This window comes from Lissotriton vulgaris, chromosome 5, assembly GCF_964263255.1.
Source record: "Lissotriton vulgaris chromosome 5, aLisVul1.2, whole genome shotgun sequence".
In the NCBI taxonomy this organism is placed as follows: domain Eukaryota; kingdom Metazoa; phylum Chordata; class Amphibia; order Caudata; family Salamandridae; genus Lissotriton; species Lissotriton vulgaris.
Window position 1 is genome coordinate 1,183,040,411 of NC_141693.1, and position 27,517 is coordinate 1,183,067,927.

Consider the following 27,517-nt stretch of genomic DNA (forward strand, 5'->3'; position numbering starts at 1 on the left):
TGAAAGTTAGAGTGACAGGACACACATAAGAGGGGCTGTCCTTATAGGAGGTAACAACAGGAGAGTGGAAAGTACTAAGGAAGGACTACTAAGCCTATTGACAAATTAAAAGCCATCATTTACAAAGGACAGGAAGTGGAGCCAACTGTAAAGATGGGCAGAGCTTAATGCCCATATCCTGAATACTGCATGTCTCGAAGAGATAGCGCAAGTGCTGCCTATTTGAGACTTAAAAAGTCAGGAAGAATGTCATATTTACTGAAAGGTTTCTTTCATTTGGCATGTGATCATGAACTCCAAAACTCTGCCCCATTCTTGTTGCACAATCTCATGTCAGAGATATTATACAAGCGATTTGTGTAAAGACGACAAAGAAGTGACATGCAAGCCTTGTTTTAAATAATATTCTGTGCATCGTTCCACATTTTCTGGTTCAAATGGAATATTTTCTTAACACCTGAAGGCCATTTTTGAATGTGTGTGCTTTGCTTGACGATTGAAAAATGATGGAATATAGAAGGGAAAGAGCCTAGTTTTTTTTATAATTCTAAATGTAATAGTTATGATTCTTTTTTTTCGTTTTGGACAAAAATGTTTGCTGTTGCAAACCTATAGATATATAGTACTAAAACATCCATGCATTTTGAAACAGTTGGTTAGAAAATAAGACACAAAGCAATTCTTTATTAATATATTTTTCATAGCTTTGTTGTTGCCTGTGCCCACCTTTCCTGTTGTGGTCTATTAAATATCGCTATTTCAAGATGGCCACAGGCTTTGGCTGTTCTGTATTTCTTCGGTTCCTGTAGGCTTTTAACCGGCACCAAAGCGATGCCTGTTTCAGTGTGTTTTAGCTTATACTGTGATGTAAAGTTACAGAAGAACAGAGATGAGGCAATGGGAATGTGGTTAATGCAGTTATTGTTTACAAGGGGAGAGGATGTGGCATAATGTACAGCGCTGCTGAGCTTGGCTTTGGGGAAGCAGGTTTGAGTCTTGGCATCAGCTCAACATCCTGTGATTCTGGGCAAATCACTTGATACAAGAATATGATTATGGAGAATCTTGGTTAATTGATTCTGACTTTTTGCCCACAGCAGCACAGGCAGTATAAAAAAAGTACTGAGTGACAGGCGGGCAACTAGAGGCAAATTTCGGGGGGGGGGGGGGGCTGAAAATATTTCGGGGGCTAATTCTTCCAACTAGAGACAGAGTGGTTGTAAGAAGGGGTGAACACACAACAAAAGCCTCATTTACAAGTAAATGGTCTTTTAAAGACCTGTTAAGTACTCGGGTGCGGCTGCAATTAGATGCTCACCAGCCCGCAAAGATGTCTCTGCCCGCGCTGACATGCACGACGGGGAGGAAGCTGAAGCCCCGTGAGCCCAATGGGTGTTGCGCGCCTGCTGAGTGATGTGTCTAAATGGTGAGGGGAAGTAGCATGCTCACACTACTTCATAATTTGACCCAAAGCCGAAGTGCTACTACTTACCAAGAGAGCTGCAGAGTGCAGCAGTATATAACCTCAGTGCCTCAGTAAGGCCAATATGACCGCCATGCTGTATATTTGGATTGGAAGTGTAATTAAAGTGTGATGGTCTAGTAACTTGTATTTTATATGGTGCGCTGTTAATTATGTTTCTGACCCTTGGGACGGGTCATAATCGGGCTGGAAAGTCTATAGTTACAGAGATGCAATAAAAAGGAAAGAAAAAAGCGCAGTGCAGGGTGTCATGGGGGAGCGCCCTACCTCCACAGCAGCCCCTCGCACAAGAACTGGGAGGCCCGCTCCTTTGCAGCTTGCAATAAACAAAACAAACAGACAGCAGTTGAGCATAGCAAAACTATAAAAGTTACGTTGCTTTCCAAAATTGAAATTCTCTCTAAAGTAACACATCTGCTCTGTAGACACGGTGTCTGTGACACCATATTCTAGCATGTACTGCCCTCTGAGGTAGATGTCCCACTTAGGCAACACATGCAGGGCACAAGTCCTAAACCAGCATTGGCCAATGCAAGAAAATATGCTACAGCCCATAGAACTGGAGGAAGAGTAATTGGCCCACACAGGAAACAATAAAAAGGCAGGAAAGAGAGGGGGCGTGATGTAAACCCTTTGCAGGCCATACATAAAAAACAAGCCCAATCCTCCCTAAAAGTAATCCCAAACCAAGAAAATATTCTACTAGAAAAAGCCCAACTGACAGTGGAGATAAAAAAGTGCAAGAAGCCTAATTTAAAAAATGTAAGCAACGAAGAGCGAGCCACGGTGGGGTAGGCAGCAGTAAAAAAGGGAGCGGTAGCACAACTGTGGCATTAAGAGTAGGTGGGAGGAAGAATGCTATATTTGAATGTAATCACCTCGGGCGCTGAGGCTAAAAACAGACAAACCATCAAAGAGCAGGACACCAAGAAAACATTTTTTCCCCAAAGAACAGTTAAAGAACCATAGCAAAACTAGACAGTACAAAGTCCCTGCTCTGTGGGCGGAACAGAAGAGAGAAAGGAGGGACAAAGAGGAAGGTCTGATCACTAGCAAGCAAGGATTTTTAGAAGACACTGACATAGACAAATGAAAAGCAATGGCAAGAAGGAGGATGAACTTGAAGCCCACAGACTGATTACAGCAGGTCTCAAAGAGGCAGCCCTTGTGCTGTCTAGCTCAACCTACAAAGCAAAGGTATTGAAATCTAACTATGGACACATTTGCATTGCAAAGGTTTATGCTACTCTGTGCTAAATGCTAATGGTAAATGCTGTATGATTTGTCATTTTTAGGTTTCGCCTGTATTTCCTGAGTAATCTATTGTTCTTAATATAAACTAAAGGGGATTTACATCTCGTCTCCTCTATTTCCTGGCTTCTCATTGGTTCCTGTGCGTGTCACTTACCTTTCCTCCATTTCTGTCGGCTGTAGCATATTTTCCTGCATTTACCAATGCTTGTTCCTCAACCTCTTCTCTTATCAGATTCCTGCAACTGAAATACTGTTAACGTCCACTTTGGTGGAACAATATTTTGTAAAGTTTTGTCTTTTCTCTTGCAAAATATTTATATTACAATGTATCACCAAGATAGATTAAGTTATTTACATAGAATCACAGGATGTTGCGTGGTGCCAAAGAGACTCGAACTGGGAACCCCAACTCTCAAGTCAGTAGCTCTGTCCGCTGGGCCACATCCTCTCCACTCCTGTGTTATCTGCCAGGGAGCTCTTTCCTTCTGCCAGATGATGATTAATGAAAACAGCTCTTTATTCATCACATATGCAAAACCAATGCATTACCAATGCCAGTTTCCTATATTAACACTGTCTGGGCAAAGCTTTTTCCTCATTATTGCCAGTTGCAAATCCAAATATATCAAAAAACATCAGAAAAGTGACAAATGGTGAACCGTTGTGCAGGGCCCTCCACCTTGTGGCAGCATCCACAGTACCAACGCCATATAGAGGTGCTCCATAAATATTTACCTCGCGCTTCTAACATACATTACTTAGAGACACAAGTGTAAGCAGTAGACTTCCAGTGCCATTGTTTTATTTTTTTTAGGGGGGGATTTAAGGGCAAATATATTTTTGGGGCCCAAGTGAACAGTACAATAAACACCTAGAGAGTTAAATTTTTTCATGTACGTAATTTTGGCTTGTATATTTTATTTCAGTTCTTACAGGAGCATTTTCTGTTAGATACACATTTTCTAACCATATAAATACTCCCCAGGCAGAGTTTTCTGCTTATGTCGGGAGGAATCACTGCAGAACCTAACTTCTTGGAAGTCAAGCACGTGACGCCTTCGAGTTACAGTGGACTGTTTATGCCGTCTATGTGGCGCTGTTTTGTTTTGCGGTTGATTAAAATGTACAATATACATCTAGCGCCCCTGAATACACAAACTCTGCATTGCAACTTACACTGTGATTTTAGAGCAGACATATATATTGAACTATGTTATGTTAAAGGTCTCTTATGCAGAGCTCATACATAGATTTTCTTTCTTTCCGCACAAAAGTCAGAAGCTGAGACACAAGCAAAATGTAAGAGTACAGGAAATGATATAAAAGCCTTTAATTTAGAGGTCTTCCATAGTGTATCAGATCCGTTATGAAAAAAAGAGTACCTCAATGAGGGAGCAGGAACTTGAAAGACTTCAGACACCACAGCATTGCTGTTGTCAAAGTGAGGTGCCTTTAATGGGTGTGGGATTGCAAAACTAAGGCTTGAAGGTGCTTACAACTGAAGGCAATTGCAAAAGAAAGTTGGAAAACAGGAAGAATTCCAAATAGAGATTCCAGGAAAATATATAACGTCTTGATAGTGATCCCATGAATTGAGTTGGATGGTTTCTAAGGGCGGAAGCTTCTATAGTGGCCTGCTTAGCAACAGTCCTGATTTCTCACCCAGGGGAAGTGTACTCAGTATTACAATAAATGGGAGTCAACACTTTCAGAAGCTCAATCTCCGTAGAACAGAACTATCACTAATGTTTCACAAAATATAGAAATTTCATCTTTTGGACACAGTAGATATCTCTTTGGATGCACAATTCAATACAGTCTCAAGCTCAATGCAAAAAGCCTGTTATCTTAATGAGTGAGGCAGCATTGCATTACGTTCCAGAGATCTGGTGTCCTCCAGCCCCAGAGATGTCTCTCAGATTGCAGAGATTGTACAGTTCAATAACACAAAGGTTATGTGATTGAGTCCACCCGGGTAGTATCATAGCAGGGAGGGATGAGGAAGCCTATGATGAAGCATGCTACATAACATGGGTGAAGCTTCCACATCCCAAAACACTGGATTTCAGTTCAGGCCGTAGTGACTTTCATTTCTTCTCCCCTTCACTTGTGGGGCACAATTGCTCCAAGTAAGACTGTTTTGTCTCATGCCCTTTGTGTTATTGATCGTTTTTTCTCTGGAGACTGTAAGAGACTTTTCTCCTGTTCTATTTATGAGGTGAAAAGATTGTACAGGCTCAGAATTTAGACAGCAGCACTCTCACACATTTTCTAATGTGGTGACTGCTACAAACAGAAAGTGGTGGGGCGGATGGAGGGGTGTGGGGGGAAGTATGGGAGGAGCAAATTGGGGGGGTTAATAATAAAAAAAAGACTTGGTGTTATTTTTGGTCCCAGCAGACACTGGGGCAGCATCACAGACTTCCTGTGCAATCCCTGCGCTGCTCTCATCTTATGAGAGCAGCGCAGGGATTGGCCTGAACAGGCTGGTTTCGCACTTTTCTCAGGACAGCGAGTCTCTGTCTTGACCCTGTTCCAGGCAGGTCACTCCCCACGCCTCATAGCTCTACCTGTTGCGCCCGTGTCCCTACTCCCGGATCTTGCTGCAAGTTCGAGGCCCTCCTCCACATGCAGGCTCCCGCCTACACCTCATCCCTGGTGGCTGGGTGGTGAGCCGTAAGTATCTGTCTGCTCTCTCTGTTCCTTTTTGGTATTGTATTCTGTTTGTGCTACTGTATTACACTGTTGTATTCTGTTACTATTGTTGTATCACTGTTGTAGTCTGTTTTTCTGTTATTGTACCCCTTCTTGTATTTCGTTTTCTGCCCGTTTTCTCCCTGTAGCCCTTCATAGCATTTCAGCCTTCTCCTCTCCCGCTGCTGTGACCCCTGCAGCCCGCCCCCTTGCTCGCCCAATCGCTCCCACCTCCCAACTTCTCCTCCCTCTCACCTCCCCTTCTTATGGCACCGCTGTGTGGCCACGCAGCTGGCACGCCAAAGGCGTGCCAAAGGCAAGCCGTCTGCCCCCGTCCCTGCCTGGCCTTGCCCAGCAGCAGACCTCCTGGCCCCTGTGAGGGCCACGCCATCCACCGCCACTACGACACCAGCACCCTCCATGCACTCAACGCCGGCCGATCATACACCTGCTTCCGGGCCACCCCAAAGTGCACCCAAGGACCCTTCTCCAGCTGGAGCTGCAGCTTCAATAGCCTCCAAGCTGCCACCTCGCCAACCGGGTTAGGTGCAACCACCTCAGATGAATATTACTCAACACCCACTTCACCCGCAAGCATTCCATCGAACTCTGGGACCTACTCGACTCTTCATCCCCGGACATCGCCTTCCTGAGGGAGACCTGGATGAACCCCTCTTCGGCACCCGACATTGCCATCACCATCCCGGACGGCTACAAGATCACCTGCAGAGACCACACCAATGGAGCAGGAGGAAGAATCGCCATCGTCCACAGAAACACCCTCAGAATCTCGACCAGCACCGACGACACCCTCAGTGCCGTTAAAACACCTGCACTTCTAGATCCACATCGACCCCAACACTACCCTCAGACTTGAACTTCCACCTCAAGAACACCAACGACAGCAACTCCACCACCCTGCTCGACAACCTCGCCACCTCGGACTCAAACAGCTCATCAAGACTACCAACAACTCCGCCGGACACACGCTCAACCCCATCTTCTCCGCCAGCAACCCCGTCACCTTCAGCCACACTGCCGAACTCGTGGTACACAAGAGAGGGGGTCCCCGCAAGAGGAAGAATTACAATATAAAGTTTGTAAAAAACTGGAAACATTTACGCACTGTTATGAAATTTTATAACACAGTATTGTAATTTATTAACAAAACTGGATAGATCAAGTAATGACAAATGCTAGATATTCAATCAGCAAAATTATAAGGCCCCGAGGAGGGTGGGGAAAGGAAAAGAAAAAGGGGGTGCTCATTAGAGGAATTTACAGAAAAGTAGTGATCATATTGAATCAAACAAATCACCAAATTCACATACTACATTTAAACATTTCAAATGCAACATCCAAAATTGGAGGACATAATTGATGCACTGATGAGGAAGACATTCTCCGGTATGAACCACATCAATGGAAAGTATCGGGGACTTGAAACCGGATGTCGGAAAAACACAAGCCGTCGACGTTTCGACCCCTGTATTGTAGGCCAAATTAAGTCCTTAGGTGGGGTCTTCATCAGGACCAAAACGGGAAGGTGAAAGAAGGGGGCGCTGATATCTGGAAGTTAAGAAGGGGGGGGGAGTTAGACAATTCAGGCAAGGGAGCAAATTAACATTAAAAAATGCTATAGACGTCGTCACAACGGCGTCTAAGTGTGAATAATAGATTTACCATGAGCAACAGGCCACAAGGGCTTTGCTGTAGGAACTCGGGTATCCAACTCGGTCGTAGGAGAATATCCGCTGCGAAACAAATTCGCAAACTGCAGAGGAATAGGAATAGAGAAAAGAAATCAATAAAGGATTCTATAACTGAATGAATCGTGATCGACAAGGGCTAGAAAGGGGGTCAGGAGTTACCTTGCATTAAATAAGATATCCAGAAGGATTTTTGGAAATAAGGATTAAGAGTACTGAAAATTCAGAGATTACATTGCAGTAGTCCTGAATATTTTGTTAAATTATTGCCGAAATTGGAGGATCGGACTAGGTCAGATGGTCATGTGTTTACAGACCATCATATAAGGTCATAGTGCTCACCTTAATTTTATAAAAACCAAGAATGGACTGAAGTGGCTATAAAGCCAAACTGTGGGGACAGGTATCCTTCTGCCATTTGAATAAAGGACCGGAGTTCGATTAAAAACTCTGTAAGTAAAGAAGAACAATAATCAATAGACTTGAGTGGCCTACCCACCCATTAGTTAGAAACGGACCGCACTTACTTAGTTAATATGAAATAAGCAGACACCGTGAGTGTGCTGTTAATGAAGAGTTGTATGCGGTGCTGTGAGGGGGAGAAAAAAGAGTCACACATTGGCACAAGGGGGTTCTGCAAAAATACCACAAAGGGTGGTCGAACCACTTACTTGATCCTAAATATATTCGTGAACAGGATCAGAAATGCTGCTCAATAATTATTCCATCTCGGTCGCTGTAGCGGGGAGATAGAATCAACATAAACATTCAATTATGTATTACCAGAGTCGGTTTAGCAAATAGACAGCTACACGCTCGTCAACAGAATGGGAAAGGGAGCAACTAGTGAAACGAAAACCACTTACTGGATCCCATGTTTGGCAAGGCTGCTCAGTAAGCCTCGAAAAACGATCGCTGTAGCGGGGAGATAAAATCGAAGAAAAGGTCCGTAAAACACTACCCGGGTCTTGTTTGTAAACAAACCACAGTTTTGAACTCATCTGCAATAGTGTAAAGAGGGAGGACTCACGGTTTGTCTACTTGAAAGCCGCCGTCCGGCGGAATGGCAGGAACCGAGTCGGAGTTGCTGTGAAACTACGCGGAGTTTTGGGTTGTTGGGTCACGTGACCAACATGTCGAGAAAAGTGAAGAAATACTTCACAAACCCTGGAGGTCAACTCGTAGTATTTTGATCCACTGGGTAATGGGCCATACTCAAGTATTTGAAGATCATAAATAAAAAGATAGTGAACATTAAACATGTGGATGTCGGTTAAGTATTGAGCACAAATTGCATGGTTTGGAAGTTGGAGTCCCTGCAATTCTCAAAACATGAGATTGTAGACGGAAATACCGAAATGTGTGAGTTCTTGAAGCACAACAAACAGTTAGTTATTCTGCCCCCTATGGATTTGGAAATTCAAAACAGCTCGGGCACTTCTCGGACACGAGAGTGAAACCGAGTGGTAGTTTCATGAATTATACAATCTATAACCACATTAGAATATTGCAATTCTCAGAACATGAGATTGTAGACAGGAAATTAGGAATTATATTGGTTCTGGAAGAGACAACAAACAGTTAGTTATTCTACATTCTGTGGAAAGAGCTCGGGCACTTCTCTGACACGAGAGTGAAACCGAATGACAATTTAATGTGGCATACAGTCTATAAACCCATGAGAATATTTAGCCAAGTGCTGCCAATTGGGACAAGCTACTATCTAATTCATTAAGGCCATTTATAATCGTGTCCAAAAGTGACATCCATTTAGCTTCTCGTGTATTCAGTATAGTCATGAGATTTCCTCCCCTCCTGCTTAGGGATACTTTTTCGACAACTAACCACCTCAGATCACTTACTTGATGGCCACTTCGTTGCCAGTGGTCCACTAAGGGGGCACCTGTCACCTTACATCTTAATCTACTCCTGTGTGATGAAATCCTTGCTTTAATTTTTTGTTGGGTCTGGCCAACATATAACTGATTGCAGGGACACCTCACAATGTAGATGACACCAGCCGTGTTACAATTGGTGTAATGCTTAAGGTGAAAAGTACGTTGTCCATGTTGGAAGCTTTTTGTCTGAATGGTTGTCTCGCAGGCGATGCATGTTCCACATCTGTAGTGCCCTACCACATTGGGTAAGTTCCATAAGGTAGTAATGGAGGGTTGGCTTACTGGTTCCAAGTAGGAGTGGACTACCATGTCCCGTATATTCTTGTCCCTTTTAAAGGAATGGAGAGGAGGATTTGAATGTCCAATTTCCTCAGCCACAAGATGCCAATTCTTGTTGATAATTCGTTTGATCTCATTACTGCGAGTGGAGAATGTTGTGACGCACACAATGCGGTCCATCTCCTCTTTGTTGGTTACTTCTGGATTCAGCAGGGTCTCCCGTGGGTTGTACCAGGCCCTCTTCCTGGCTCGTTTGACCATCCGGGCAGGGTATCCACGAGTGATCAGACGATCACACAACACCTCGGATTCTTTGATGTAATTGCCTCTGGTCGAGCAATTTCGCCTGACCCTAAGAAATTGGCCAATAGGTAAATTGTCCTTTAGGCCCCTAGGGTGGTGGCTCCCATATTGCAGTAGTGAGTTTCGCTCTGTGGGCTTTCTGAACAGTGTTGTCTGCAATCGATCATCATTGACGTAAATCGTGATGTCCAAGTATGGGATGCTTATATTGCTAGATTCCATGGTAAACTGGATGTCTGGATTGCACAAATTTAACCATGAGTGGAAAGCACACAGATGTTCTTTGTCCCCCTTCCAGATGCACAAGACGTCGTCTATGTATCTTACCCAGAGTGTAAGATGTAGCTCAAAAGGATTGGTGGTAGTGAATATGAATTGTTGCTCGAAATGGTCCATGTAAATAATAGCAAAGTTGGGGGCAAAAGTAGCCCCCATCGCCACTCCTTTGGTTTGTAAAAAGAATTCATCTTGGAAAATAAAATAATTCTTCATCATGGCGATGCGCAGTAATTCAATAATGAAATCCATGGGCACCGCAACCGGGGCAGGTCTCTTATCCAGGGCTAGACGCATCACATCCAATGCCTCCGTTTGGGGTATGCTAGTGTACAACGACACTATGTCACACGTTACCAAGAGTTCTTTTGTAGAGTCAAAGGGTCTTTCATCAATCAGATTAATAGTTTGAGTGGTGTCGCGTAGATAGGTTCTAGTTTGGAGTGCAAGTGGTTTTAAAAAGAAGTCAATATACTTGCACAGCGGTTCAAGCATTGATCCACAGCCAGACACAATTGGCCTACCTAGGGGATTGGCTAAGTTTTTATGTACCTTAGGAAGTGTGTATATCGTCACTAATCTGGGGAATTTCTGATTCAGAAATTTAAATTCTTGTTCACTCAAAAAACCCGCCTCCAGACCTCTCTGCGTGACAGTAAAGATGTTATTGGCAAGATCACGGGAAGGGTCACAAGTGAGTTTACGATAACTGATGCCGTCATTCAGTTGTTTAATAATCTCCTGTTTGTAGTGGGTGAGATTTTGAATAACAATGGCACCACCCTTATCCGCGGGTTTTATGACAATATCTTTATTAGCACTGAGTCCGATAAGGGCCATTTTCTCTCCTTTGTTGAGATTCAACTTGGAAAATTTGTGTACATCCAAAGTTTTTTCTACTACAGAAGTCACAATTTCTTCGAAGGCCAAGATTTTATGGCTCATCGCGTAGGTGGGAGGGAAGAAAGTAGAAGGTTCCCTTAATCCAGTGGTGGATACTGGTAGTCGTGTGTTCTGATTACGGAAGAAGAATTTTAGTCTTATTTTCCTAAAGAATCGGTAAAGTTCCGTCTTTAGTAAAAATTTGTTCGCCGGAGCTGTTGGAACAAAGGAGAGGCCTCTGCCCAGGACCTTCTCCTCTTCTTCTGTTAATTTGTAATTGGAGATGTTAATCACCGGGTTGGTCAACGGTAACCCGGGGTTTGGGACCTCCAAAGCTGGGATATTCTGGATGGGAAAAGGGTTCACCATCTGTAGGTGTTCCTGCGGGTGGATATCTCTCCGTGCACTTCGGGACGGAATGTCACCCGTTTCTGGGACTTCCCTCTGTTGCTCTCCCAACCTCCGGGGCTCTGTTGTTGGCCCCTGGTTTGTCCTCTGTTTCAGTTGCCTCGACCTCGTGGAGGCCGCCATTGTCCGCGGCCCTGTTCTAAAAAATGAGGAGGATGTTGTGGAGGATACTGTTGGTAGGCAGATTCTTGTGGTGGATAGTTGTAAGATGTGCTAGGCCCAGGATCACTGTCACTGCCTGAGCTGTATGAAGAATCAGAGAAATTGGTGAAGTTCCGTCTATCGCGATAGCCACCGCGGTTGCGGTTGAAGAAACAGCCCTGATTATCTTGTCTATAATAATCAGGCTGCAGGTACGGGTATACACTCTTTTTATCAAAATTTCTCAGATCTCTGGCTAGCTTCTCCAATTTTTTGGTTTGAGCTGTTAGGTCAAAGTCCTTTATTGTAGCTTCCAGAGTATCCAAAGCCTCTTTGGCATTAGTGAGTGTGCTATCTCCCAGGATTTCAGCTTTGAGATCCGCAATTTCCTTGCTAAGGGTGACAACCTGTTCGTCAGCTGTTTCTACCCCCAGCACCATCCAGTGCCGGGAGCAATTATTGGCCACGTAGCTGAACCCCTCTTTGAATTTCGGAACGTCTACAAAAATAGCAGGTTCGATCTTGATTTGCAGACCAACCGGTATGATGTTTTCTTGCAAATACCTCGTAAAAAGGTGTCCATGTAGCCTAGTCCTAATTAATTTCTTTTCTAGTCTCTCTAATCTAGAGATTTTGTCTTTAAGGGAGAAGTCAATGGTTGGGACGAACTCCACTGGACCGACCACTGCTGCATTCACTTCACCTTCGAGAAACCCCCCATGCTCCACAACACATAACGGGCCCCCCACCGCTGCTGGAGCAAAATCACCAAAGACCAGCTTATCACCACTCTCCCCGAAACCCAACAACTAACACCGCCAACACCGACACTGCCACCCGCAACCTCAGGCAATGGATCGACGACTGCCCCGATCAAGACACCCTCAAACAGAAGCACTGACAGAAAAGGCAACTGGTTCACCGCCGACCTCCAGGCATCCAGACAGACCTGCCAAAGGGCCGAGAAGAAGTGGCACCACGAACAGATTCCGGTCAGCAAACCAACCCACCAGAGCTCCATCCGCAGACACCACCAACTCATCCGAACCGCTAAAAGGACCTCCTTCAAGGAACGCGTCGACAACAACGCACACAACAGCAAAGAGCTCCTCAACATTGCGAAGTAATTCTTCAACCCCAGCTCCAACGCCAACAACATCCTTCCATCACTAGACCTCTGCTACACCCCTGCCACCTTTTTCCACTGCAAGATCGCAGACATCCATGACAGCTTCAACAACCAGGCCCGGCCGACAGCCACCGACACCTCAGACTCACCGCCCCCCAGCCACACGACCCCCTGCTCTCCTGGACCCACGTCAACGACGACAACACCATCAAAATCATGAACACCATCCACTCCGGCTCACTGTCAGACCCCTGTCCCCACCACATCTTCAACAAAGCAAGCTCTACCATTGCATCCCATCTCTGCAAGATCATCAACCACTCCTTCGATACTGCCACCTTCCCGGAGAGCTAGAAGCACGCCGAGTTCAACGCCTTACTCAAGAAACCCAAGGCGGACCCTAAGGACCTCAAAAATGTCCGACCCATCTCCCTACTCCCGTTCCCAGTGAAAGACATCAAGAAAATTGTCAACAGGCAACTGACCTCCTTCCTCGAAGAGACCAACATCCTGGATCCGTCCCAATCTGGATTCCGCAGCAACCACAGCACCGAAACAGCCCTCATCGCCGCCACCGCTGACAACTGGACCCTGCTGGACAACGGAGGTACTGCGGCCCTCATCCTCCTGGACCTTTCGGCCACCTTCAACAACCTCTACCACCACACCCTTCGCACACGTCTCCACAACGCAGGGATCCACGTCAAAGCCCTAGACTGGACCACCTCCTTCCTCACCGGCAGAACCCAGAGTGTCCGCCTCCCTCCATTCCGGTCTAAAGACACCAAGATCATCTGTGGCGTACCCCAAGGATCGTCCCTCAGCCCGACACTCTTCAACATCTACATGGTACCGCTCACCAATATAGTTTGATCGCACAACCTCAACATCATCTCATACACCGACAATACACAGCTGATCCTCTCCCTCCCCAAGCCCCCACCACCTCCAAAGCCAACTTCCACGAAGGAATGAAGGCCGTCGCCAAATGGATGAAGAACAGCCGCCAGAAACTGAACTTGGAAAAGACGGAGATCCTCATCCTCGGCTCCACCCCCTCCACCTGGGACGACTCCTGGTGGCCGGCCGTGCTGGGAGCTGCACCGATGCCCACCGACCACGTGCGCAATCTGGGGTTCATCCTGGACTCATCGCTGTCAATGACCCAGCAAGTCAATGCAGTCTCCTCCTCCTGCTTCAACACCCTCCTCATGCTCCGCAAGATCTACTGATGGATCCCCACCGGAACCAGAAGGACGGTCACCCAGGACCTCGTCAGCAGCAGACTGGACTATGGCAACGCCCTCTACACTGGAACCTCAGCCAAACTCTAGAAATGACTACAATGCATACAGAACGCCTCTGCAATCCTCATCTTCAACATCCCCCGCCACAACCACATCACATCCCACCTGAGAGAGCTGCATTTGCTCCCCGTCAACAAGAGGATCATCTTCAAACTCCTCACCCATGCTCACAAAGCACTCCACAACACCAGACCAGCACATACCTCAATGAACGGCTCACCTTCCACACCCAAACCACCAGCTTCGCTCCGCTGACTTCGCCACCGTCCCCCACATCTGACGAGTGACCGCCGGCGGTAGATCATTCTCCCATCTCGCCACCAAGACATGGAATACCCTCCCCATCCACCTGCGGCAGACCCAGGACCTACTGACCTTCAGGAGATTCCTCCAGACCTGGCTGTTCGAGCAGTAGCAGCCCTCCCCCAGCGCCTTGAGACCCTCACGGGTGAGTCGTGCGCTCTACAAATGCAGTGATTGATTGATTGATTGATTGACTGCTGTTTCTCCAACCTGGCTGTTCAATACATACAGCTGGGTTGGAGAAACTTAAGTGTGCATGTGTGTTTGAACGGCCTAAGACGGCATTTAGCCTCCGCTGCCCACCCTGCCTAAATCAATGCCTATGTTCTTAATTATTCACCCAGCATTTTGGGCGGCCATAGCGGTTGGTGTGAGAGAAATGTGTTGGGGCAGTGAGGGGGTAGCGCAAGGGGGCTGAAACAATAAAAAAAGGAAATGTACCTGCCGGTCTTCAGCCTGCTACTCTACTTGCCGGTCTTCTCCCCTCTAGACATAGGCTGAAGCTCCTAGCTTCCCCAGAGGTCAATGTTGAGGCTGATCTCACCATGAGAGTCTCAGGATTGGTTGGAGCAGGCTTGTTTTGCGCTCCTTTGGGAGCTGGCAGCCCATGCTTGCTGATCTTACCACCCAGCAACACAGCTGGGTTGGGGAGATTTCAGTGCGCATGATGATTTGGCTGTTATAACAGCTGGCCAAACGGTCATGCGCACTGACGGCAAGGCCCACCACTCCTCCTCCCACTGCTGCAGTGCTGTGGTCCCATCCCAAGACTCAGCCACGGGATGAAAAATTAAATGACCTGCATTAAGATCATTTTATTTTTCATTTGATACTGCGGACAGTGGGGCGAAGTTCCTCCGCCATAGCAGAGAAGCCGCCCCTGACCGGTGAATAATCATACAGCCTTACAATTTTCTGCCATCATCCTCTCTCGACAGTGCTCTACCACCAATATGATTTTTCTGAAGTAAAACTGTCAACTCCCTGTAGGGTTCGGGAGTGGATTGTTGCTCATGGAGGCTGCTTTCACCTTCCAGAGTGAACTTTCTCCTCAACATGGTGCCCAGTGTTCACGCTACTGTCCTCCAGTAACGCTTGTGGCTGGCTTCCAGGATTAGTGCTCTTGAAAATGCCACTGCTGTAATACCACACCGCGACCACATCATGTAGGATTGACCGTGCACGATTGGCGATCTTTTCACACGGCGTTCTACCAAACAGCGTAAAAGCAACAGCAATCTACCTAAGAAGGTTAGACTGAGTATAGCCTCGTATCTTCACAGCCCATGATGAAGGGCGTATTGCCCTAAATGCATTGGGCTTAATTTAATGTACATTACGCTGTTTCTGACCATTGATTGTTATGAAGCAATAGCGACAATTTTGAAGAAACATTGAATAATATAAAACAAATGAAAATTTCAATAAAGCATATCTTGTGAAAGATGCTATAAGATTGACGAATAGTCATATTTTATTCCTCTGAGGGCAAATGGGAGACACACCTCAAACCTTGAGGCCAGCTCTTGTCGGAATTTAATTTCACCCTCAGTCTCAGGAGGATTCACACAACTGCACCACCTACCTACAAACAACTTGTTTACACTAACTACAAGGGAGTGCGCACTTCTACTCCAAGGTCTTTTCCAGGATTGAGGCTCACTTGCTGGGTGTATCCAGTAGGCGTGCTAGTGATTTGAGGCATGTCTCTGAGTCTTTACTGTTCCTCTCGGCACCCTCAGGGACCTTAGGCGTGTCCTCCATTCTGCGACTTGCACATCAGTTGGGAGGAATCCTTAAGCATTCAGCATTGGAGGTGTGTCTGCAAGGCAGTTTCCCTTTGCTATGGTGATGCGCACACCCTACTAAAATACTCGCTGTTACACCTCCTTTTTTCCCTTGAAACGCACAGGATCTTCCTATTATGTTGTTTCCCACATAATAACCGTGTCTGGGAAGTCGTTTCCCTCCCCACGGTGATGCGCACACCTTCTTCAGTTCATTTGCTGTTGGTCACCATTATTTCCATTGGTGAGACGCACACTGCTTTCAACTTATCATCTTTTTCACTCTTCTCTGGCTTATATTCATACATTCTGCATTGTTATAACTATTTTATCCTACTTATTGTTAGATGCTGCAAACTAGTAGACAGTTGTTATAGCTATTGGTTTAACTAACGTTTGACAATGGCAGCAAGCATGGCACAACCTGCACTTTTTTTTTAATGAGTTGGGGAACCCAACATACCATGTAAGGGCTAGGAAAAGTTTTTAAATCCTATTTAATAGCAATTGGAGGAGAAAAGTTTAGCACCATAAAAAACAACCGATATTAGTACTTAACCCGGGCACACAGGGTATGTAAATATTTAATACATTACCGGACCCCTTGCACAGCCATGATGTAGGTGACGATGAAGATTATGTATACAAAGTGTCTCTACTTAAATTAAAAAAACACTTTGGGAAGGGTGTGGCTAGCCAACACCCAAAATGGCCGCACTTACTTAGGGCTCCAATCACTGCCTGATGAATATTTCCACCATATCCGCCACAACTATCCGGTGAGCCGGCAAAGTGCATCGATTGGGAGCAACAGGTGTTCAGGAGTCACCCGATCCATCAGGAGCGAAAATCCGACGACCCCAGCCGCAGTTATCGGGTCTGTAACACTTTGCCAGAAGGAGGCAGAGTTTCAGCTGCAACGTTGCCAGGCTCACAACTACGGGCCTCCGGAGTCACTGAAGTGGGCCCTGGCGACAGATCAGGCCTCCCGTGGGTCTGATGCATTACTTGGACCCCTGCACTGCCTGGGCCGCTCCTCATCCTCAGCTCCCGGTGGTTTACATGCTGATTGTGACAGCTGCGCTGCACCGGGTGGGCTCCTGTGCACGCAGCTCCTTCGGAGCACTCCCCTGTTGGCCGGATTTTTGCAACCCGGCGGTGAGTGGGGAGGTGCGGGACCTTTCTCTTCCCCCTCCCCCGCTTTAGTGTTTCTTCCTGCTGTTCAAGCACTTAGTGAATTCATCTGCCCTTCGTCCAGCAGGCCAGCGCCACTTCGTCACACTGCACCCATCCCCCAGGATGTAAGTTAGGCCAAGATGAGGCCTCCTTAGTGCTTCAATTCGGAGGGTGCATGATATGGAACTCTAGCCGGTGGGCCCCTGCACTTTGCAGCAGCTGCTAGGCACTTCACGGGAAGGGGGTGTCTAGCACAAAGAATTATACTCTGCTCTGTATCGGCCCCTAAACACTACAGACTCGTGTTCTGGTGGTGCAGTTGGTACACTTTAGCTGTTTTGGAACCATCATCAGGGTGGATGGTTTGTGGTATTGGAGGTACAGCTTGTCCTTGGGGGCCCCTGTCGAAGTACTTTGGGGTGGGGTGTGGTCCACCAGTACTTTCTCCGGACTCTTGTTAGAGACAATACTGGCCGCTTTTGCCCCCACTACCTTCCCACTTGTGGTCAGCACCGGTTCTCTATCTGGATATAATGGCCACTGCTAAAGGATCCCGACAGACCCAGTAATTAAAATTGCCAAAATTTGCTCACACTAAGTCGGACACCTCCGAAGAGAAACATGATGACACAAACGGGACAGCACAGTGATGCAGGGGCCTCAACGCTGGCGGATGTCATGGCGGTAATCCAGGGAGTTCAAACAGTGCTGGAACTCAAGATCAATGCGGTCACGACTGAGGTCACCCTTATCCGCACGGACCTCCGCAACATGGGAGATAGAGTGAAGGCGACTGAAGACTCTGTTACCACACTTCAGGATTCCACAAAGTTACTCGACACGTCGGTAAATCGATTACTGGCCCAAACATCGGACTTGGCGGCGAAGCTGGAGGACTACGAGGGACGCGCATGCAGAAATATTGTGCACATTTTGAGGGTGCCCGAAAGAGCGGAGGGGCAAACCACTGACCTCTTTGTAGAGGACTTAATTCAAAATCACCTGCAGCCCTGGTCCCTCTCACAATTCTTTTCGGTGGAATGTGTTCATAAAGCGCCCCTCCCCGCCCCATCCTGGCGAGGATTTTCAAGTTCCGCGACGGGAACGCTATCCTACAGACAAGGACGGCCCCACCGGTCAAATTTGAAAACTCTACCATTACATTTTTCCCTGATTTTATCTATAAGGTACAACAACAACATAGATCCTCTCTGGAAGTAAATCGTGTCCTCCAGAACCAAAACCTGAAGTATGCTATGCTTTTCCCGGCTAAATTGAGGGTGCAGGCAGAGGGGAAATCATGTTTTTTTCAGACCACAGAGGATTCCTGGGAGTGGCTGAAAGGCTGGCACTCCTCTGGTGGTGGGGGACGTTCCTCCCCCAACTGACAGCAGCGGTCGAGGTGAAGGCGATTGATAGCGTATGGGCTGGCTTCCAAGACTGTGCCTTGTCCTCTTTCTCATGTTCGACAGAATCTCTAGCCATGCTGCAGTGACTACAAATACTGAATGGTACGAGGGCGAGGGTGACTATACTGTGTGATATAATGCTTGTGATCTGTTTTGCTTTTTATCTATCCAGTTGGACACTGTATACAGTAGGCAAGTTGCTATATTAAGCACATTGCTCCTAGTTTTTGATCGTGATGAGACTGCCACTTGTGACTTGGATCTCACTGTTCTAAGGGGCTCACTGTTATCAGCATATTATGCTTGGGCTCATGTAATGGTTGTCAAGGGGAAATGTGCTCATGTTCTTGGGTAGTTAGGCTTGTAGTGTTCTCCCTTATTCAGTATGTTTGTTTTGGGTACACAGGCACTCTGCAAAATTGGGGGGTGGACAGTTCTACATCCACGTTGCAGGGAGGCAGGGTGGGAGGAGGTTTCGGGGTGTTTCAATGGGTTTTGTTTTTGTCACACGTATGTTCAGTGTAGTCAAATGGATGGTGCTTTCTTTAACGTATTTAGGGTTGTCAGCTGTATAAATGTCAGTTTCTTATTGCTTACACATGCATTACCCCATGTTCTTGCATTCATCAGGGGGAAAGTGATGGTCAGACTTTATCTTTTCTTTGTTACCCCTCATGAGGAGGGGACCCTTGCCCCCAGTATACATGAGTGCTGATTGTGATGCAAAATCCACCACTGGGCCACCTCAAATTAATCTCTTGGAATGTGAACAGTTTGGGTGATCATATCAAACAGAGTATAGAACTACAATTTTTGAAGCGACACACCCCTGCCCTTGTATTACTCCAAGAAACACATATCCAGGGAGTTTCCTAGTGCGCTCATAATAGGTGGGGTTATAAGTTGGTGGCTCACGCTGGCTATGCTAGGGGGTCCAGAGGGGTGGGTATCCTGGTACATAACTCCCTCCCTTTCCAAATACAAAAAGTTATGCGGGATCCACAAGATAGGTGTGTGACCTTCTCGGGGCAGTGGGAGGGTTGGTCCCTTAATTTGACTTCCTTATATGTGCCCCCTAGACTTCATTTTCCTACATTGCAGGATTTATGCCTGCATATGTTGAATTTACCTGAGGGCGACATTCTGATGGGGGGCGGCTGCAATACAGTTTTAAATGGTAAGCTTGACCGCATGCCGACTAAATGGGAGGAACTAACCGGTAAACTACTGGCAGATTTTCTAGGGGCGCTAGGCCTGATAGATGTTTGGAGGACCTGTAACCCCACAACCAAGCACTACACATTTCACTCGGGGGCACATAGGAGTCTCTCCCGCATAAACCATTTGTTTGACAAGGCCCCCAACTTCCCATGTTTGGCGAGATCACCTTCCTTCCCAGGGGCACCTCGGGTCACTTCCCGATTTTGGCGTATTACAGAAGCGTGACACTCCCCACTTGTCATGACATGACGCTCAATCCCTGGTACCTCAGAGTGCCACAGATAAGAGGCAAACTGATGGAGGCCACAAAGAATTACTTTGATGACAATGACCGTTCTGTTGAGTCAAACGTAATAGGAGGCCTATAAGACGGTGATCCGGAGATGTGGGGTTGCGGCGATAGCAGGCGATAGCAGGCCACAAAAAAGAAAAACGTAAGCAGATGGAGGATGTGGAGAGTGAGATTGCCCAACTTGAAAAGGGACTTGATGACCTCGGGTACATCGGATACCACACACAAACCGTCTATTAAACAAAACAAGTATATGAATATTGCAGTGGATTCTGCAAGGGTCCAGTACCGGGCACGCAACATCGGGTCTATGACATAGGTTACAAAGCCAGTAAACTACTAGCATGGCTTGATAAGAGAGAGTTGGCCAAAAGGTGGGTTGCTCAAATTATCGACCGAGAGGGTATGACAATACATGACAGAGCTGGTATTGAGGGTGCATTTGCTGACTACTTTGGGTGGGTTTATACCACTACGCATTCATCCACACAGGACAGAGGCAGCGGAAGTATGAAGAGAGCGTGACGAAAGGTGTATTACTGAGACACAGCGTCTTGCGACTATCGCGCTGATTCATAAGAAGAGTAAACCACCTGAGCAATGCAGTTCATACAGACCCATTTCCCTCTTGGATCCAGAAGTCAAAATATTAGCTAAACTCCTGGCTCGACGCCTTTCGCCTTACCTTCACAAGCTGATACACCCAGACCAATCTGGCTTTATGCCAGCTAGAAACACCGCACTGAATCTCTGTCATCTATACGGGGTTTATGTGGCAGGCCTCCACAATCCAAGAGGATTCCGTAATTATGTCACTTGACGCCAAAATGGCGTTTGATATGATCGAATGGGCTTTTTTGGTTGCCTCACTCGAAAGATACAGGTTTGGTCCTCGATTTTTGTCTTGGGTATGTCTTCTTTACTCAAAGCCCCTAGCTCGGGTCGCAGTAAATGGTTCCCGGTCAGCAACCTGTCTTCTGTGAAGAGGCACGAGTCAGGGCTGCCCCCTGTCGCCATTGCTTTTCGCTTTGGCTCTTGAACCACTAGCTATTTGGAAAAGGGGGAGCCCCTTATTAGGGGTCTCAATTGGTCAGTAGATTGGGGGGACGAGATCTCCCTCTATGCCGATGATATCTTGCTTTATCTAGCTAGGCCAGTTTCTCTATTCACAGGGTACTACACATTTTTACTCTCTTCCAAAGGTATTCCGGTTACACTATCAACTGGGATACATCTTTGATCTATGAGTGGGGACCCCCCACTGCTCCCCAGGAGATGCAAAGCCAACTGAGGTCACTCTTATCCGCACCGACCTCCGCAACATGGGAGATAGAGTGAAGGCGACTGAAGACTCTGTTACCACACTTCAGGCTTCCACAAAGTTACTCGACACGTCGGTAAATCGATTACTGGCCCAAACATCGGACTTGGAGGCGAAGCTGGAGCACTACGAGGGACGCGCATGCAGAAATAACGTGCACATTTTGAGGGTGCCCGAAAGAGCGGAGGGGCAAACCACTGACCTCTTTGTAGAGGACTTAATTCAAAGGCACCTGCAGCCCTGGTCCCTCTCACAATTCTTTTCGTGGAATGTGTTCATAAAGTGCCCCTCCCCGCCCCATCCTGGCGAGGATTTTCAACTTCCGCGACGGGAACGCTATCCTACAGACAAGGACGGCCCCACCGCTCAAATTTGAAAACTCAACCATTACATTTTTCCCTGATTTTATCTATAAGGTACAACAACAACATAGATCCTCTCTGGAAGTAAATCGTGCCCTCCAGAACCAAAACCTGAAGTATGCTATGCTTTTCCCGGCTAAATTGAGGGTGCAGGCAGAGGGGAAATCATGTTTTTTTCAGACCACAGAGGATTCCTGGGAGAGGCTGAAAGGCTGGCACTCCTCTGGTGGTGGGGGACGTTCCTCCCCCAACTGACAGCAGCGGTCGAGGTGAAGGCGATTGATAGCGTATGGGCTGGCTTCCAAGACTGTGCCTTGTCCTCTTTCTCATGTTCGATAGAATCTCTCGCCATGCTGCAGTGACTACAAATACTGAATGGTACGAGGGCGAGGGTGACTATACTGTGTGATATAATGCTTGTGATCTGTATTGCTTTTTATCTATCCAGTTGGACACTGTATACAGTAGGCAAGTTGCTATATTAAGCAAATTGCTCCTAGTTTTTGATCATGATGAGACTGCCACTTGTGACTTGGATCTCACTGTTCTAAGGGGCTCACTGTTATCAGCATATTATGCTTGGGCTCATGTAATGGTTCTCAAGGGGAAATGTGCTCATGTTCTTGGGTAGTTAGGCTTGTAGCGTTCTCCCTTATTCAGTATGTTTGTTTTGGGTACACAGGCACTCTGCAAAATTGGGAGGTGGACAGTTCTACATCCACGTTGCAGGGAGGCAGGGTGGGAGGAGGTTTCGGGGTGTTTCAATGGGTTTTGTTTTTGTCACACGTATGTTCAGTGTAGTCAAATGGATGGTGCTTTCTTTAACGTATTCAGGGTTGTCAGCTGTATAAATGTCAGTTTCTTATTGCTTACACATGCATTACCCCATGTTCTTGCATTCATCAGGGGGAAAGTGATGGTCAGACTTTATCTTTTCTTTGTTACCCCTCGTGAGGAGGGGACCCTTGCCCCCAGTATACATGAGTGCTGATTGCGATGCGAAATCCACCGCTGGGCCACCTCAAATTAATCTCTTGGAATGTGAACAGTTTGGGTGATCATATCAAACAGAGTATAGAACTACAATTTTTGAAGCGACACACCCCTGACCTTGTATTACTCCAAGAAACACATATCCAGGGAGATTCCTAGTGCGCTCATAATAGGTGGGGTTATAAGTTGGTGGCTCACGCTGGCTATGCTAGGGGGTCCAGAGGGGTGGGTATCCTAGTGCATAACTCCCTCCCTTTCCAAATACAAAAAGTTATGCAGGATCCACAAGGAAGGTGTGTGACCTTCTCAGGGCAGTGGGAGGGTCGGTCCCTTAATGTGACTTCCTTATATGTGCCCCCTAGACTTCATTTTCCTACATTGCAGGATTTATGCCTGCATATGTTGAATTTACCTGAGGGCGACATTCTGATGGGGGGCGACTGCAATACAGTTTTAAATGGTAAGCTTGACCGCATGCTGACTAAACGGGAGGAACTAACCGGTAAACTACTGGCAGTTTTTCTAGGGGCGCTAGGCGTGATAGATGTTTGGAGGACCTGTAACCCCACAACCAAGCACTACACATTTCACTCGGGGCACATAGGAGTCTCTCCCGCATAAACCATTTTTTTGACAAGGCCCCCAACTTCCCATGTTTGGCGAGATCACCTTCCTTCCCTGGGGCACCTCGGGCCACTTCCCGATTTTGGCGTATTACAGAAGCGTGACACTCCCCACTTGTCATGACATGACGCTCAATCCCTGGTACCTCAGAGTGCCACAGATAAGAGGCAAACTGATGAAGGCCACAAAGAATTACTTTGATGACAATGACAGTTCTGTTGAGTCAAACGTAATAGGAGGCCTATAAGACGGTGATCCGGAGATGTGAGGTTGCGGCGATAGCAGGCCACAAAAAAGAAAAACGTAAGCAGATGGAGGATGTTGAGAGTGAGATTGCCCAACTTGAAAGGGACCTGATGACCTCGGGTACATCGGATACCACACACAAACCGGCTATTAAACAAAACAAGTATATGAATATTGCAGCGGATTCTGCAAGGGTCCTGTACCGGGCACGCAACATTGGGTATATGACATAGGTTACAAAGCCAGTAAACTACTAGCGTGGCTTGATAAGAGAGAGTTGGCCAAAAGGTGGGTTGCTCAAATTATCGACCGAGAGGGTATGACAATACATGACAGAGCTGGGATTGAGGGTGCATTTGCTGACTACTTTGGGTGGGTTTATACCACTACGCATTCATCCACACAGGACGGAGGCAGCAGAACTGTTATTGACTTTGCCTTTGCCTGTCTTAGAACCACAGGATGTAGCGGATCTTGATGCTACCTTGACGGGCGAAGAGGTGTCAAAAGCGATTGGCGCTTTGCAGTCCACTAAAGTCATGGGTCCTTGTGGCCTTCCAATTGAACTTTACAAAACTAACGCTTCCATGATTGCTCCATTCTTCGTACAAATGTATGAAGAGAGCGTGACAAAAGGTGTATTACTGAGACACAGCGTCTTGCGACTATTGCGCTGATTCATAAGAAGAGTAAACCACCTGAGCAATGCAGTTCATACAGACCCATTTCCCTCTTGGATCCAGAAGTCAAAATATTAGCTAAACTCCTGGCTCGACGCCTTTCGCCTTACCTTCACAAGCTGATACACCCAGACCAATCTGGCTTTATGCCAGCTAGAAACACCGCGCTGAATCTCTGTCATCTATACGGGGTTCCTGGGGTAGGCCTCCACAATCCAAGAGGACTCCGTAATTATGTCACTTGACGCCAAAATGGCGTTTGATATGATCGAATGGGCTTTTTTGTTTGCCTCACTCGAAAGATACAGGTTTGGTCCTCGATTTTTGTCTTGGGTATGTCTTCTTTACCCAAAGCCCCTAGCTCGGGTCGAAGTAAATGGTGCCCGGTAGCAACCTGTCTTCTGTGAAGAGGCACGAGTCAGGGCTGCCCCCTGTCGCCATTGCTTTTCGCTTTGGCTCTTGAACCACTAGCTATTTGGAAAAGAGGGAGCCCCTTATTAGCGGTCTCAATTGGTCAGTAGATTGGGAGGACGAGATCTCCCTCTATGCCGATGATATCTTGCTTTATCTAGCTAGGCCAGTTTCTCTATTCACAGGGTACTACACATTTTTACTCTCTTCCAAAGGTATTCCGGTTACACTATCAACTGGGATACATCTTTGATCTATGAGTGGGGACCCCCCACTGCTCCCCAGGAGATGCAAAGCCAAAATAGTTGCAGGTGGCTTCCAATATTTAGGAATCTATATCACACATGATCCCTCCGTTTTTTACAATAGGAACCTTGTGCCCCCCCTGAGCTGCCTTTGAGTGGATGTGCATCATGGTATGGTTCCAGGTAACTATCTCAGGGCACTTTATGGTGGTGCGAAACACACAGCCAGATTCTCCCCAACTTCCATCACGGTTGCTCTATGGAATAAAGCAACAGCTGCTCTTGGGTGGAAGGATAGGATTACGCAGGTTACACCACTGCTTGACTCTTGCTGACTGGGGATGCTGCTCAAGCAACCAGGGTTAGATAAGTGGGAATTGATCGTCCTCTCAAAGGTCAGAGACATGTGGAAGGTGGGTGGGGTGACTCCATTCACTGACTTGCAGAGAGACTACCAGCTACAGGGAGGGGAGACCTTTCGTTATCTCGAGGCCTGCAATGCTCTTCCCAGAGCGATCTCTAAATGTACAGACCTGCCGGTCTCTGCGCCCCTAGAGGATAGGCCCATGGACGACTATCTCCAGGAGAAGGCTATCTCATTAACCTACTGTAAAATCCTACACAAGACACCAGATACCCAGGAGAGAACTCGCTCCAAATGGGCGGGCGACATAGGGGACATAGACAATGACGACTGGTGGGAGGCCCTTGCCTCCCCTCGCGAGGTGGCAATCGTTCCAGTTTCAAACTCATTCAACTAAAAGTACTCCATTGAGTCTACTATACTAGTTAATCACTGGTCAGGATGGGGTTACTGGATTCCTCAGCTTGCCCTCGGAGATGTGGTCAAGTTGGTACCCACATACACACGTGGTGGTAATGTCCTGTCCTTCAGAGGTACTGGGAGAGGGTTATATCGGATATGTACCGAATAAGTAAGGTACCTATTAATGTCTCCCCTTGGCTCTGACTTTTAAATATCTGGGAAGCCACAGACCTGTCCCGATCAGAGAGGTTGTGGGTTTCTTTAGGCTGCATGGTGGCGAAGCGCAACATAATAAGAACATGGAAGGGGGGTCCCCCTACGCCACACTGACTGGGAGTCCGATATGGACTGGTGTATGCAGGCAGAGAGAGTAATTTACAAAAGTTGGGGCTGCCCGCACAAATGGACGAGAATTTGGTATGCATGGAATGAAAGACGGGGTTTGCTCTGTACCCCTTTTCCCGATTCTCCCTCAGCACTGATAGCTAACGGAGATATTTGATGTGTGAATACCGAGGAAACTATGAAAAATGTAATTACATTATGGACCCTCTGACAAGTTTTTATAGTGATTGTACAACCTTATCATGGCCCCCTGTGAAGGTTGATTACCACACTGTACTGCACCTGTTTTTTGTTGTGTGTTTGTTTGTTGTTTCTTTAATAAAAAGATTTCCAGCCCCCAAAAAAAGAAAAAAACTCTTTGGTGATAAAATTAACATAGTCCTTGAGCGCCATACATTTCGCTCCTTGGGAAAACAAAAAAGTACTACTAGTTATGTAGCAATTCTCAGAGGCTTAAGTGAGTTATTTGAATTTTGAGAACTAAACAGTTCCCTCATAAGGGATCAATAAGTATGATGCACTAAAGACTCCAAGATATAAGAAAAACGATTACAAAAACAGCCCGACCTTCACAAAGCTATCGAAATTGCGAAATCTATAGAGCATACAGCCTTGTGTCTTAAAGAAATGAAAACCCCTTCCAATACTGAACACATTTCTGAAATCACAAACCAATCACCCGAGGATACTGTGTGCAAAGTTAAAACTGACAAGAACTCACACCAAATCCATGATTCGGAAAACAATAGGCTCAAATGTTACCGCTGTGGTAGCAGTTACCACTTAGCCAACCGTTCCAATTGTAAAGCCAGATCTAGCATTTGCAGGAAATGCAACAAGAAAGGACATTTAACAGGGGTTATGCCGAAGCCTCTCTGAAAAACCCAGCAGAGGCAAAGATAATTCTTCCAAGGAAAAGCCCCAAACTGTCAGGAAAATAATATTTCAACTAACAGAGTATGATGATGTTAATCATTTAAAATACCCAGAATGCAAAGTGTATTTGAATGGCAAGTGGATTAAAATGTTTGCTGATTCTTGCTCCTGATTTCAACTCCATGAACGACTGCAATGAGAAAAATGTACTTACAACAGATATTGCACCAAGTGGATTTACAAAGGATCCCATTACCCTTAGAGGGATGATCAAAACCTGCATTTAAGGACCATCTACCATTGTCAAAGTTTATGTAGTAGAGGGTGGCAGTATTAAAAAGAATTAGGAATCAAGTTAGATCCATTTAGCCCTGAATAGTTCCTAACCATAGGCCGCTCTACCACTGGCAAATTTGTAAATCTGTATGTGACCAGTTCCCTGATGTTTTCACAGACAAACTGGGACTGCTTAAAATGTATCAACATAAAATCAAACTAAAATCAAATGCTAAACCAGTAGTTCCGTAAACCAGGCCCATGCCTGTCATGTAGGGACCACTTAAAAAAGACCTCACCAGATTAAAGGAATAGGTATCTTACAACTCATAGTTTGCTCTGATTGGGGTGCTCCAGAAAGCCCATGGAAAACCCATTAGGTTGTGCGTTGACCTTAGGGACCTCAAGAACAATATTTTAA

The 27,517-nt window shown here is 46.5% G+C and overlaps 1 protein-coding gene across 1 annotated transcript in view; it reads left to right on the plus strand.

Annotated features, from left to right (window-relative positions):
• Positions 1–27,517, plus strand: part of LOC147712227 (scavenger receptor cysteine-rich domain-containing protein DMBT1-like) — a 190,694-nt gene that overhangs the window by 24,510 nt on the left and 138,667 nt on the right. The window lies entirely within an intron of this gene.